The sequence below is a fragment of the Trematomus bernacchii genome, unplaced genomic scaffold (genome assembly GCF_902827165.1).
Source record: "Trematomus bernacchii unplaced genomic scaffold, fTreBer1.1, whole genome shotgun sequence".
NCBI classification, from domain to species: domain Eukaryota; kingdom Metazoa; phylum Chordata; class Actinopteri; order Perciformes; family Nototheniidae; genus Trematomus; species Trematomus bernacchii.
The window spans coordinates 12,555,960-12,571,775 of NW_022987739.1; the positions used below are offsets into that span (position 1 = coordinate 12,555,960).

The window sequence follows — 15,816 nt, forward strand, 5'->3', positions numbered from 1 at the left end:
GGTTTTCGAGCTGTACTCCATCCAATTTATAATTGTCCTTTCATTCAATTTAACATTATTTGTTTTATTTCTTCAACTAATAATTTGTTTTTCAATATATTTTTTTAATGTAAATATTTTTCATTCAGAGCTCAACTAAGAAATATCCGTTTTGACGAATATACAATCTTAAGGTTACGCATAGGCCCGCACATGCGCATTAAACAGAAAGCTATAAGACAGGACCGTCTTCAAACAACCCAGGCCGCCCAGGAAGAGAGCCTCAACACGACCGATCTTTTCCTGCACCGGAGAGACAGAGAGCAACCATTACATTGTGGTAAGTGAAAACAACAATTTAATTATGCTGCTGTATTTCGTAGCATACTGTTATTTCCATGCTATATATTTTGCCATTTCTCTGCAAACGTACTTGGTAACATTATTTGATGTCGACGTTGGTAAATGTTAAACTTAGTTTAGTTTAACGTTACACTTGCTAACATTACGTGATGTCCACGTTGGTAAGTCTTAAACTTAGTTTAACGTTACACTTGCTAATATTACGTGATGTCCACGTTGGTAAGTCTTAAACTTAGTTTAACGTTACACTTGCTAACATTACGTGATGTCCACGTTGGTAAGTCTTAAACTTAGTTTAACGTTACACTTGCTAACATTACGTGATGTCCACGTTGGTAAGTCTTAAACTTAGTTTAACTTTACACTTGGTAACAATACGTGATGTAGACGTTGGTAAATGTTACATAAATTAACTCATTTTATCCGTGACTTATTTTACAGCGGTAAAGTTAATTGGCTAGTTATTAGCTAGCTAGCAAGCAGCTAGCATACCACCATGTTATTAGCTAGCTAGCAAGCAGCTAGCATACCATGCGGGCCCGGTGGTTCTAATTCAACTTCAAGTTTTATTTTTGCATTCTATATATTTTGCCATTTCTCTGCAAACATACGTGGTCACATTAGATGTCGACGTTGGTAAATGTTAAACTTAGTTAAGTTTAACGTTACACTTGCTAACATTACGTGATGTCGACGTTGGTAAATGTTACATAAATTAACTCATTTTATCCATGACTTTACAGCGGTATGTTAATTAGCCCGGCCCGCATGGTGATATGCTATCTGCTTGCTTGCTAGCTAGCTAATAACTTGGTAGCAGTTGGTTCAAAGACTCCTGCATATAATGTAATTATCTTAATAAGATGCTGTGTGGTGTGATTTCCAATATAATAAATGCTGAAAAATAAGTGCACAGTATGTTTTATTAATTTAATTTAGTGATAAACGTAGCAGTTACTCCTGAGTTTAATTTGTTTGGCACCCTGTAACAATCTGGGTTTCTCATTTTGCCCCCCAGGAAAAGTAATTGCCCACCCTGCTAATAATATGAACAACTAAGATGGGAGGTGAGAAGGGTCTGCTCTGATCTGAGCATCTCAAAATGATAAAGACAATGGCGCACCCAGCAATTTGTAATGTAATGTCAATTTGACAAACAAGATATGAAATTTCCAATCGAAAAACACTGCTAACCTTACTATAGGTGTGTACAATCGTAGATAAAAAATATAGCTAGATGACTTCATCCTAAACTAAGCCTTAAACAACTATATTGATTGCATTAAAGTTAAATCATATTCTGCCATTGATTTGAGCATTTCTATTGGTGATGTTTATGAAGACTATGAGTTAATCTCTCTTTTTTTCTCCCTCTTTCAGACTCCTCTCACTCTTATCTAGGATATTGGTTTCCTCGGGTGGAAACATCTATATCTTCAGCCACAACCCTCTCATTGCTGCTGTTACGGTTGGACATACAGTAGAAACTTTGTTGGGATTTTTGCTTTTTTGGGGATTTCATTTTTCAATGGTGGGGGGGGAGTTATTGGTTATTTGATGGATGTGGAGATGCAAGGACTGTGGCTATTCATGTACCAGAAGATCTGAACTGCTAAAACATTATAGACTAGATCATCAACATTATGGAAGGCACCGTTCTTATCCCTGCCTATATGAAAACTGCCCATTTTCATGTAAAACATGGAATGCACTACTGAAGCATCTTTGTACACAAGACCCTTCTCAGCAATCCTCAAGAGCAGACATCTCACATTTTAAGTGCCATCTTTGTGACGACAATCAACTTGCTACTGAAACAGACTTTTTTCACCACATTGGCCAACATTTGAAAAATAATGAATTAGTTCCTTGTATGTATGTTGATTGTTCATATCAAACCAACATATATGGAAGTTTCCACACTCATAAATGGAGAAAACACAAAGTGTGTACAGTTAGAGATTTAAAACCTGCACTCGAAGTTCAAGAGGTACACTAACTTTACTCATAGTATGTATATATGTATATATGTGTGTGTAATCAAATGTACGTAAAGCTAAATCACATGCTTTTGCATGAGGCACATATCATTTGTCTGTCTTTGATATATATATATATATCTATACTACCTATATTCCCTAGGTGAATGAAGAATTCCTCAGAGTAACCACAATACCCCTTGAAGCAAGGTTCATGCAGAAACTTGACGAGAAGTGCAGTGAACTAATTCAAGTCGTCACAAAGAAGGGTGGAGCTATCCGGGAGAAGACAAAGCTCCTGCCAATTGTGGAAACGGTATGTACAGATGTTTTTTACTTTACTGCTCACTTACATATATGCCTCAATAACAATAGATATATTTTTCAATACATAATCAATTATTTATAGCATTGGTCACTGATCCGACACAGCAACCTTTTAGCCGGAGGTTTCATAGACTTGGCACATTCATTCTTCATGTTCATGTTTTTCTACATATTTATAGGTGCAGACATCCATTTTGGCGTAATGGGAATTCTTGGCTGTTTTTTCATGGCCTTAATATGGTTGACACACTAATTGACTGATATTGTAATCATTATTTTATCGACTGATATGAAAAAGTGTCCAGCCCTAACTTCACGCCAAACTATGCTCTTTTTTCATGTCTCTACTGTCTAAATCAGGGGTGGGCAATTATTTTTTACAAGGGGCCACTTCAGAAACTCGAGCTGTGTTGGGGGGCCGAATCAAAAATAAATTGAACTTAATTCTGCTCAATATACCAATACTGAAAAGATGTTTTACAGTATGTTAAAGATAAGAAATGAATCAGCTTTATACAAAAAGAAATGAGTGCTTTTGATTTTTGTTTTTCAGTTAATTTTACTTGTTCAGTGAGAAAAATCCAGTCTGTCTTGGGCTTGAACAAGTGCACGGAAATCTGGTTCAATGTCTGAGGTGGATATGCGAAGGACAGCTGAGAGGTGATCATCAGTGATAGAGGATCTGTATCTGGATTTGTTGAACTTCATCACTGAGAATGTCTGTTCACATATGTAGGTAGATCCAAAGAGGACCATCATCTTCTGAGCACGTCTCCTGATGTGTGGAAAGTTCTCCTCTTTCAGGGAAAAGTAAAACTCAGGCAGTGAGACTGACCTAAAGTGCTCTGACAGAAGTGTGTCAGACTGCAGGTCAATGAGTTCAAGCTGAACATCACTGGGTGCATCATCCACATGGCATGTAAATGGGGAAAAGATCATGTTCATTTCATTCTCAACTGTTTTGAAGTCTTTAAATCGCCTTGAAAACTCACCATGCAGTGCTTCTAACATGGATGAGTACCTCTGGAGGTGATCAGCTGATGGTGTGGCTTCCTTCAGTGTTGGCAAGTGCGTGAGAATGTTGTCCTCCATTTGGCTTGAGAGAAGCTGCAGCTTTCTCATGAAAGCCTTCACTGCACTGTACATGTCATGCACAACAAGGCCCTTGCCTTGCAGTTTGACATTTAGTTCACTCATTAGTGCAGTCACATCTACAGCAAAACCAAGGTCTGCCATCCAGTCTGCATCTGAAAGCTGTGGGATGTCGTTTCCTTTCTTCACACAGAAGTCTTGAATTTCTTCTCTCAGGTCCCATACTCTTTTCAGCACTTTGCCCAGGCTGAGCCACCTGACAGCTGCATGGTAGGGTATGTCACGATGTTCAGTCTCACTTTCCTCCAAAAGTGCAACAAACTGTCTGTGATTCAATGCTCTTGCCCTGATGAAGTTAACTATTTTAGTTACAACATCAACAACATGGTTAATTTTTAACACTGACTTACACAACACTTCCTGATGTATAATACAATGCAAAAATACCTATTTCTGCTCAGGGTTAATTTCTGTCACTTTATCCTGCATTCTCTTCAATAGTCCAACATTTTTCCCTGTCAGATTTGGACAACCATCCGTTGTCACGCCTGCCAGCTTGTCCCATTTCAGTCCCAACTCTTTTACACACATGCATTTACCTCCGTGAACAAATCACTCGCTGTTGTTGTCCCTTTCATTGACTGCATGGCTGTCAGCTCCTCCGTGATTTTGAAGTCTGTAGTTATCCCACGTAGGAAGATGAGTAGCTGGGCAGTGTCACGTACATCGCAGCTCTCATCCAAAGCCAAGGAAAAAAAGTCAAAGTTGACCGCTCTGTTCTGCAGCTGAAGCTCCAGATTTCCCGCGATGTCCTCAATTCTCCTCGTAACAGTGCGTCAGGAGAGCGGCACTTTCTCAAATGCCTCCTTTTTCTCCGGGCATATTAGTGTCCAACAAACACTCCTTAATGAACTCTCCCTCCGAAAACGGTTAACTTTTAAGACATAACTCGTCTTGACAGCTGCATCTCTGGATGTGGAATGTTTTGTAAAAATGTGTTGTTGGCTTTGCAGCTTAGCTAGCAAAGCATCTGACCCATTTGCCCGCTCTTCCTCAGACAGGTTCTTGTATTTATCTGCGTGTTTGGTAGCATAGTGGCGACTCAAATTGTACTCCTTGAACACAGCGACCTGCGCACCACAAACTAAACACACAGCTTTACCTTTCACTTCTGTAAATAAATACTTAGCGGTCCATGTCTTGTTGAAAACGCGGCATTCAGTATCGATCTTTCTTTTTTTCCCCTTAGCGGACATTTCGAGGACTAGCCGGCCAGCATCACTCGTAGCTGTTCACGGCATAAGCGTTTACGTAAATAAATAAAAAAAACAGCAGCGCCCTTTTCAAAATAAAAGCAACACAGTTAGAAAAGTATTTACGCCATGCAAGCAATACAGCTGTGTTGCTTTTATTTTGAAAAGGTTGCTGTTTTTTTTCATTATGTTATAATTTATGATCAACCTCACACGGGCCGGCCAAGGCCGGCCAACGGGCCGGGTGTGGCCCGCGGGCCGTAACATGCCCACCCCTGCTAGAGTATAGATGTGAACCATTACCAGTGGCGGCCGGTGGTCTTTTTTTTTGGTGGGGCTCTTGACGTACCGTAAGTGACCTACCCGGGGGGGTCCGGGGGGTTTCCCCCCGGAATTTTTTTTCGAGAAATGACCCCTTAAATGATGACTTCTGGTGATGTTAGAGGGGGGGGGAAAGGAGAAATCGAGGCTTAAAAATATGAGAAGACTGATCAATACCTCCATAATCTTCAGTGTGGAAAATATTATTTATCAACCTGAACATCTACTACTTTACCAGGAATTTGTGTTCTCAGAACTGGTCTGTTTTTTTCTTTCTTAAAACTGTTCATGTTTTATGAACCAACACCTTCACCAAGTAGCTTTACAGTGAACTGCATGTGAGATATAAAATTAATAGCATCTTTTCAGTAGCATTAATTATAAATATTTAAGTGGTTCAATACAAGTCACTACAGCATTTCAAACTGAACTGTGAATAAATGCAATTTAAAAAAAATAACCACAGCACAAAATGTCATAAATTGTGTTTTTTCTTTGTTTCTCTGAGGATTATTTACAAACAGGCTTATTTACATATAGCAATAACTCAGAAATGAAAAAGCTACATCGTCTAACACGAACAACCAGTTAGCATAATGATAATATATGTGTTATGTACAATGTAACTGGCAAGGCTAGAGCAAGAAAGAACATAAAGTTTGCAAAAGGTTTAAATAACTTCAAGTATCTGTCTTCAGATTACGTGGAGGTTTTAGTCCGATGGGAAGCAGATTTTAAGCGACACCGAAGATAAACCAAAAATGTGGTGGAGCTGCAAACCGTGTAGTGTTGCTGGGACAGAACAGGAGCTATAACCGTTGGAAAATACATCACAGACAATGCAACAAACGTGGAGACAGAACAATCACTTCTGTGATAAATGCCCACTTATTAATAAACTTCTAACAACCATGGGAAACCTCCTCTCTACATATAAAGTGATATCCAAGCATGGGAAACAAAAGACAGCATTTACCTGTTTGCATCCAGCTAGCCAAGCCTTTCTTGTGTACCAGCTACTTGTGAAGCCTCGTGTATAAATTTTGTCTTTTTCACGAGATTGCTGCGATATATTCAAATCGGGTTGGTCCGGTGCAAGGTCTTTAAGCAACAATTTATCTGCCAAACTTCTCCTTTCGAAAGGATTGGAGATTAGCTCTTGAACAGAATTAGGCCGGGACCGAGGTCCGGAGACTCCACCTGCACACGAAGCCATCCTCATCAACTACTGCGTCAACCGGATACGAGTCACTGTCCAAACTACTCACAGACTGCACTGGGCGCTGACATTGGCGCCCGGTGACCGTCATCTTTGACGACGCTGATTGGCTGAAATTATATTTTCGCGGCATAGTTTACACGTTACAGATAGCAACAGTCAGCTGCTGGTGGCTGCTGCTGCACTGGTTGAAGGCTCCTCTCTTAGCGCCCAGACGAGAGAAGGTGCATGGGCAAGGCCAGGCAGGAAACATGTGACTTATCAGTAACTTTAGACATCGTAACACAATTTTAAACGACATTTTATTGTAGATTATACATTTTACTGATACCAATTATATAATATTTACCTTGTTCATTAAAAATAAAAATAAAAACATATATATTTTTTTAAACATATTTTTTTTTTTTAATTTTAATTTTAATTATTATTTATTTTTATTTTTTTCAATATGGGAAGAGGTGGGGCGGCGCCCCTAGCGCCCCTATGGACCGGCCGCCACTGACCATTACCCTACATTTTTTTAATTGGTTGAACGAAATACTTTTACCAGTGTTGCTTATTTTCCCCTCTTAGGAAAGCGGACACGGGATGCGAATTTCTTTGACTCCGCCCAGGCGTTGGAGGACCGGCGTGCCGTGGTGAATGAGTCGCTGCGTGGAGATCAGATGGTGCTGTTCACCAAGGCCCAGGAAACGGAGGACAAGATGCTCACCTCGATGGAGCGCCAGGCAGAAGTGTTCAAGCAGCAGATGGAGCGCCAGCAGCACCAGGATGAAGTGTGGGCGCTGCGCCATGAGGAAGGATGAGCGACAAACTGCATTTAATAACAGTTTATTTGGTATAGTTTTTGTAAATGTAAATACTGACACACGACACACAACGTTGCACTAAGGTGTGTATGCTGCTGAGAATATCCCTACACCTGGGACATTTATTTTATATTGTTATTACTGTTATGACTTTATTTTATATATAATGTTTACTGACATGTACAACTGACACTTTATTTACATTTAAAATTGTTCTATTTAATGTTATGTCTTGAGAGTGCAATAAAGAAAACCGACATGGCGATTAAGCTTATTTCTCCTGACACTTTATCTTTAGTGACCTGTGTAGCATCCTATACATCACATGTAAGTGATTATTCTGATACCATCATGTTTCATCGGTTATAAACTGGCAAAGCTTTATTTGTCATTTATTTATCATCAATGTTGCAACCTTGTGGGGGAATGGCAGGGGCACATACACAAATATGATAATTTATATAATTTTAAATATTATTTGACCTAAACTTTTAATTCCCCCCCATTTCACACAACACAACATGGAGTCCACTATGGGCCAAAACTAACATGTATGTTTGCATAGTGTTTATGGCAGACGGATGCAGTGGGTCTCAGGAAGATATATAATAAAGGTGGGTTTGCTGCTGAGACTCCCTACAGCTGGGACAGTTTATTTTATATTATTATTACTGTTATTATATAGTACAACTGACACTTTATTTTATATTGACAATGTTTACTGACATGTACAACTGACACTTTAGTTACATTTAAAATATTTCTATTTAATGTTATGTCTTGAGAGTGCAATAAAGAAAACCGACATGGCGATTAAACAGATCCTGTATCAGCCATCCTACGGTGAAACATGGCAGTCATGTGTGCTTTCCGTCGGCCAATCCTTTTCCTAAAGCTTTTGAACTGCCTTTGATGCTGAAGAAACTTTGCGATTATAGCATTCGACGTGTGGCGGCTCCGGATTTTTGTCGGACGCCTAATAGGCTCAGGCTCTGGTCGCATTAACGAAGTTACAAAGCTGTATAACATGAGCACAAACAGCACAACTCCAGTCGACTCCATCTCCATCATGTCTGAGGTCGGAAGGTAAACAACAGACAGTATACGCGGGAAGTTTTTCTTCTTCTCTTGTTTTGTAGCGGATTGCAAACAACTTTAAGGTGCTTACCGCCACCTACTGTACTTGTAATCTTCCCTCAGGGAAAAGTACTCCGGTGTGAACGCGATCTGTACTAAGTGCCCTGGGGTTAAAAGCGCCAGGGCTCTTAGTGCCGGAACTAAGTACAGGAAAGTACTTGGTGTGAACGCGGCTATTATAATAAAACACGGAGGACGGAGATCTCTTTTTCTCCCCCTCTTCTGACAGCCCAGCAGCTGATCAGAGCACGTCTCCCCTCTCCTGCAGGGGGGCGTGGTCAGCAGAATCAGACCCGTAGACAGGCCCTACAATATATCATTTAAATATAGCATGATAGGTCCAGTTTAATGGTTTATTACTAAAGGAAGACGCCAACGGCCTTTTATCAAAGAAGTGCTTTAGTTTCAAATATGAAAGTGCCTGGAATAAAATAAAAGAAGAGCCATCATTTGTTTGGAGAAAGTGCTCTAGTGGCACATTTTACATGCCTGAGCCTTTTCTTTAAGTTGTTGGTGTATAAGTTAAAGCTCCCATGTCATGCTTTTCCGGTTATTACCCGTCCCCTTGTGTGTTATGAAGGTTTTTATGCATGTAAACGGTGTGCAGAGTCAAAACCCTGAAAGTACACCCTGTAGCGAGTAAAACTCTAACACAGAAAATACCTCCCCAAAACGCCTCGTTGGAGATACGTCACTGCCCATTTGATTCTTCCGGGTACCGCCTGATGTCATGCGGTACCCGGAACGAAATGGACCAATCCCGAAGAGCCACACCAGCAGCGGCGTGTTCCTCCAGAGGTTCGAAGAACCGGCATTTCACAGACGAAAGCTTCCAAAACATTGCCCAGTTTGAGGCCGGATATGCACAGCTTGTTTGGACCGTTTGGAGCAGGGGAAGATCCGGGTACACAACCTGTAAGTTTGCATTGTTATTTGTGTATTTATCAAACAAGACTGTTTAAATGTGTAAACTGTGTTGGACTGCTAAGCCATTGACACAGTGCTAACTGTGCTAACTAAGTTGCTAGAGTTTCCATATATCAACTCTAATATCAGCAGATGGCCTTGCATACATGTATCTCATAGCAGGAGAATGTCTGCATTCACATACAAAATACCTATTGACAGTATACTCCGGGTGATTTGCCGTGCGGTCAGTCGCGAAACGTAATTACATTATAGCTGGCGTAGCGTGTATGCAACCGATCTAACACGGAGCTAGAGCTAGAGCTAGAGCTAGCTTTGGTCGGAAAAACATTTTTGTGATGCTACGTTGCTAGCGTTTAAATATATCAACTACAATGTCAGCAGATGGCCTTACATGTTTGTCATGGCAGGAGAATGTCTGCAGTCACACACACGGAATACTCATACAGTATACTCCGGGTGATTTACGTACATTGTGACAGGACATATACTGCATGTATAGCTACGAGGCTAGCTGTATGCTAGCGCAAAACAATGTATTCATGACCGTTACAATGTATGACCGAACGTAGCAGACTACCCGTATAACATTGCAATTATAAACACGTTATTGCTAGCCTAATATGAACCACTAGCTTTTGTTCATAGTAGTTTTATTACTCTACATTATAGTTGCCGTTCCTCCGAGCTAACGTTAGCTACCAAGGTAAACAAAGCTAGGTTAGCATATTAGCTGACAAGCTGTTCATTAGATTGATTAGATAGATCCACACTCGGAAGGCCACAACGGAAAGACAAGGAGACATACACGAGTTTACAAAACCACGGCACATTTATTGTGGTAAATGCAGAGATACGTGGTCAGGGAAGAGGATTGCTGTGCTGCTTGGAGGGAGAGAGGCTGCCGTGTGACTCCCGGCAGCTGGCTAGCACCTCGGCTCCGGCCAGGTGTCCGTGATCGCGCTGATTAGCCTCTTCAGCTCCACCCCATCGTAAGACAAAGGCCCTGGGGCCGTCACACTCTTCTATAACAACAGTTAAACATATATATATGTATATAAAATATACGCCATGATAAGACTGATGTTCGGCTGAGAGCAGCCGTTTAGACATGGGCGCAGCCTCTCTGGTGGTTGACTAATCAGAACAGAGTGGCCGAGCTGACCAATCGGAGCACACTAGGCTCACAGGGAGGGGGGGGCAAGAGCTCCAACGAGTCGTTTAGTGGAGAAAGTGAATACTGCTGAATACACATGCTTGACAGAGATGCTGTATGCGAAACCAATGTGAGTTTGGAAAATTGCACAGTATAAATCTATTTTAGTATACCTCAACAATGTAATTATGATCAGTGGAAATGGCCATGACATGGGCCCTTTAAGAAGAAACTTTAAAGTTGGTGTTAAAAGGGTCCTGTTGTGCTTTTGGGGGTTTTCCCTTTCATGTGTTATAGGTTTGTCTGCAAAGGCTGAACTCCCAAAGTTGTGCCTGTCTCTCCTCCAGTGTTGGTATCAGCAGTAGGGGGCGCCAAAGGGAATTGTAAACTTGCAGTGACTTCTAGTCAATTTGAAATTACCCTTGATTTATTAAAGGTGATATTTACCTGCTGTTTGTTCGTTTATATAAGTAAAATAACACCCATTGCTATAAAGTTGTGAACTTAATATGAACACACACATTAATGTCATGAGATGAGCTTGGTATTTGTTAGTGTTTAATCGCATGTAAGACTTTTAGAAGTTTATGAGTCCTGAGTGCTAAATGTTAAATATTAATACAGAGACTCTTTCTCTTGGTTTATAAAGTTCACTCCTTTCTCATTCATTCAGCACAAACTAAAACATAACTTAGTGACTTTTTATTTATTTAAGTCAGACAGAGATATACAGGCTCACCAAATAACGTCTCCTTTAATTGATCTTTTTGTGTATCATGTATCCCTGTAAAACACACTTGGTGAACTTACAGGTGTTTTCACTTGTGTTGTAAGTAGGGCTGTGCAATTAATCGTATTTTAATCGCAATTACAATTTTGGCCTGCCACAATTACGAAAACAACATAATCGAAAAAAACAATTATTTTGCTTTGCTTGGTTGTGACCGTGCACTGCAACATATTTGATCTAATTAATTTTGGTCTCATTTATTTGTATTTATCATATTTATATATGTTTAGTAGCTTGGGGAATTGCGCTCCAAAATATTTGTTGATCTTGTTTATTGGTATTTATTATTTTGATATTATTTATTTAAATGTATCATTTATTTAATTTATTTTTGTATTGGTTTTTCAGTTGAATTATACGTTCAGGGTAATCAACAGTTAAAAAGATACTGTTCAAATTATTATTTGTATTTGTTTTAAAGTTCAATAAATGGATTTTTTCAAAGTCAATGAATAATCGTACCCAAATAATCGTGATTATGATTTTTGCCATAATCGCACAGCCCTAGTTGTAAGTACATTTATGGCGCATTTCCACTACAGGACCTCGCTCGACCTCGCTCGGTATGGGCCTCGTTAGGCCTTGTTAGGACTGGCTTATTTATGCTATGTTTCCATTACAGTTTAGTAGCTTGGGCAGTATCTATAGTGACGCAGTGTAGGCGGAGCCGTGACGTCATCTTCAATGAGAACCACAGAAAAACAACATCAGCTGTTAGCACTCAAGCTCCTCATATCTGTTCAGAAACTAGACAAAAGTTAAACAAGTACAAAGCACAGACTGTCTGTGTCATGGCGAATACAGTCGCTGGTTTATTTATGTCTGTATAGGCCGTTGTTGTGAGTGTGGACGGTCGGAGCATATACTGCGTTAGCTTAGCCGATCTCCATTTAGAAAACATGCATTTTAAAAGGTTTTTCGCCTGCCGTCAAAGCATTAATTCATGGTTTTTACTAACCGGTATCAGTATGTTGTTACTTCGGCATCATTTTGAAATGTGTATTACAATTAAATCACGGTCAAATATGTTCATCTTGTTGTAGTTGTAGCCCCCTTGCCAGCGATTCTCTCTCTAGTTTAGCATACTCAGCCCGACTCAGCCCGGTTGTTGGGCCGGAAAGAACCTCGATTTTATGGGGCCAGAAAAACTGTGAAATAGTACCCGCTAGCCGGAACTACGCCAAGTGGAAACGCAACATTAATCAATGTTAACTTGGAAAGCCACAATATTAATATTTTAACTCAATAACATAGGTGACATTATTGTGGCACATCAGTAAAGCCTTACATATAAATATATAAGGTGGCAGACATCATTTTATGCATTTTAACTGAACAATAACTGAATGAGTTTGTTTCATTCTTAGACCAGCAGGGGTACCAAATCTATGAAGACTGCTGCAATAAGTACATTAATTAAATGTCTCATCGATGTTTGTCTGAATTAATATGATAATATTAACAATCATATTATTCCTATCAGCTGTCAATCACTGTTATGATTCACATATTAATGTATTATTGAATAAACTATATTTTTTGGAGGAGTTAATGATGAATGTTCCTCAAGATGCTTGCTCACCCTCCTTCAAACTTGAAAGACAAGTAATTACTATCATGTATCAAAATTCAAAAAGATTCAAAGGAACAGTTCAGCGCCCCACGACTTTACTGCAAACAGTTACAACCTTGACTTTACATCAGAAAGAACAAACATTAAAGAAGTGACTAACTGCATCAGTTAGGGTTAAAAAACGTGTATTCAGCTAACTTAGTGCGTTTTGATTCAATGCTGAGTACAGCCAAACTTGAATGACAATGAAATCGCCGCCAATCATATTTCCAAGCTCGTGCCAGGGCCGGGGGAGGGGTTACAAGACTCGCGTCTTGTGCTGCATTCACTTGCACTCGGACATTAGAGATTTTCTCTCATAAATGTCCGATGAGCCACATCTTTTCTTTCAAAACAAAGATACCAACTGGGGTGGCAGCTGGCGTGGCAATGCTATTTTGCCAGTTGCCACCCCATGCCACCCCGGTAGATCCGCCCCTGCCTGCAGTACAGTGTGTACAGTAGCTTTGAGAAAGGCCTGCATGGATCTTGAACAAGTATTAGCCTTAAGTCCAGCTGCTTCCCGCCTAATGGCATCAATTCTATTTTTGCACAAACTAAACTAAAATCTTTATTCTTGTGAACTGGAATGTAAGAAAGGCCAACTGTTTCAAGTTAAATGGAGGACTGTCTAACCTTAAAGGGGCTATATTCTTCTTATTTTCAGGTTCATATTTGTATTTAGTGTCCCTACTTTGACATGTCTCCATGCTTTAATGTTCAAAAAGCTTTTCATTTTTCTCATACTGCCTGTGCTGCAGCACCTCTTTTCACCCTCTGAAATCTGCAATAAGCTTATTGTGCTCATTTATGTGGCTGTGACTTTGGAATAAATAGACTCAATCACCCCCCCCAAGTTTTGATGGGGAGGATAGGAACGAAGGGAAAAGTCACATGAGAAAGTGTTTAGCGTGCAATACTGAAAGTAGCAAGGTCAGGTGCAGAGACTGAGAGAATAAAAAGAGGTAGTCAGAACAGCACATCGCACCGGCCTTGAATCGCATGGGAGCCGCGCTCCCCCACAAAGCTAGGAAGCAACATTATGGTTTCCCGCTATATCTGAAGAAACGTTAGCGAAAACAAATTACGTATGATGATGCCAGAGTAGGGAGGGACTTCCACAGGCCGGCCGAATGCTGCTTGGAAGGTCGTGTTGCCAAGAGACTCTATCTGAGTCTGCGCACCAACCAAAGAGAACCAAGTCTAAACCATGGTATCTCTTCATCTAGTCTTGACCAATCATAAATGTACGGGCAACGCCCTGTGTAATAAAATGTATTTTTACGGATATGGTGCTGACAGATTACAGCTTTACTGTCTGTGATTGCTATGACCTGACGAAGTCCTTGGCCAAGTGATATATATATTTTGCTCTCTTTACAATAAATAGTTAAACTTAAAAGTTGTCTGTCTTTTCTGGAATTCTGAACCCAACAAGATCCACGACTCAGCTCATAAAATCTGATTTGGAGAAAATTCGCCCAAACTGAAGCACCTATACTTTAATATTCACTGAAGTTATTTTCCCACCAAAGACCTTACAACGTGAAAGCTTAATTCTTTAAAGAGGGGGATATAAAAACTGCACAATTGTGGAAAGAAGTCAATTGGAGGTTGAAGAAATTCCTTGGAGGGTTAGTGGATTACCTTTTTAAAATGGGAGAAATCATATGATCACAAACAAATAAATACTGTCTGATATAAAACAACATCCTTCCAATTTCAAGTCTTTTACATACGAGTACCCATCTCCCTCTAAGGAACACCCAACCACAGGAGGATACTACAGTACTGAGACCTTCATTATTTCATTGTGACATTAGCCAGAGATCGCTACAAAGACATGAAATCAACATTTACATGTTTTTATTAGGGCTGTCAAGTTAACGCGTTAATAACGCGTTAACGCAAAAAAAAATTAACGCCACTAATTATTTTAACGCGATTAACGCATGTGTATTTTTTGTCCTCGGCCGCCCCGTAGTTTCAGAGCGCATCGAGTTTAAAATACCATCTACAAGCTGATGCTTACAGCCCCGCTCCTGCCGCCCGCTTGTGGCAGACCACACTTCCACGCTCACCGGCAGGCCCGGACTGGCCATCGGGAGGACCGGGAGGACCGGGAGGGTGTGTGTATGTGTGTATGTGTGTATGTGTGTATGTGTGTATGTGTGTATGTGTGTATGTGTGTATGTGTGGCGCGACTCGCGCGAGCGAGGCACACCTTACGTGTTGTTGTTGTTAGCATCTGGTGCTAGCTAGCTGCGCTAACGGATATAAGGAGCTGTTTCAATGACATTTCGCCGACAACTGCGCCGAGCACTTGACTTTATGCAGGTAGCCAGACAGTGGGACATTGTACGAAAAGTCAGCACACTCAGCACGGATAGTGCGCGCAACATGATTGCAGCGTCCAGGCAGCGCCCGTTCGAGCAGATATGCCTTGAGCTGCACATAGCTCCAACGATCCATCACAGTGTCTCCACATTCTCACACACACACACACACACACACACACACACACACACACACACACACACACACACACACACACACACACACACACGTATTATTGTATGAGAGAGGTTCCAGGTTGAATCGAATATTTGTAATGTTCAGAGGTTGTTGTGTTTAATATTCATGAGAATATTTGTCATTGTTCAAATGATAATAAACAAACATATAAAGCATATTTGTCCACTCATATGTTGATAAGAGTATTAAAAACTTGAAAAATATCCCTCTAAGGTACATTTAGAACAGATAAAAAATGTGCGATTAATTTGCGATTAATCGCGATTAACTATGGACAATCATGCGATTAATCGCGATTAAATATTTTAATCGAC

General features: G+C 40.3%; 1 long non-coding RNA gene across 1 annotated transcript; it reads left to right on the forward strand.

The window, feature by feature from the left end:
* On the forward strand, positions 1-2,952 carry LOC117496056. Its single transcript, XR_004557234.1, has 3 exons — positions 1-319; positions 1,723-1,810; positions 2,485-2,952. It is a non-coding gene; the product is annotated as an uncharacterized LOC117496056 (long non-coding RNA).
* The last annotated feature ends 12,864 nt before the right edge of the window (positions 2,953-15,816 follow it).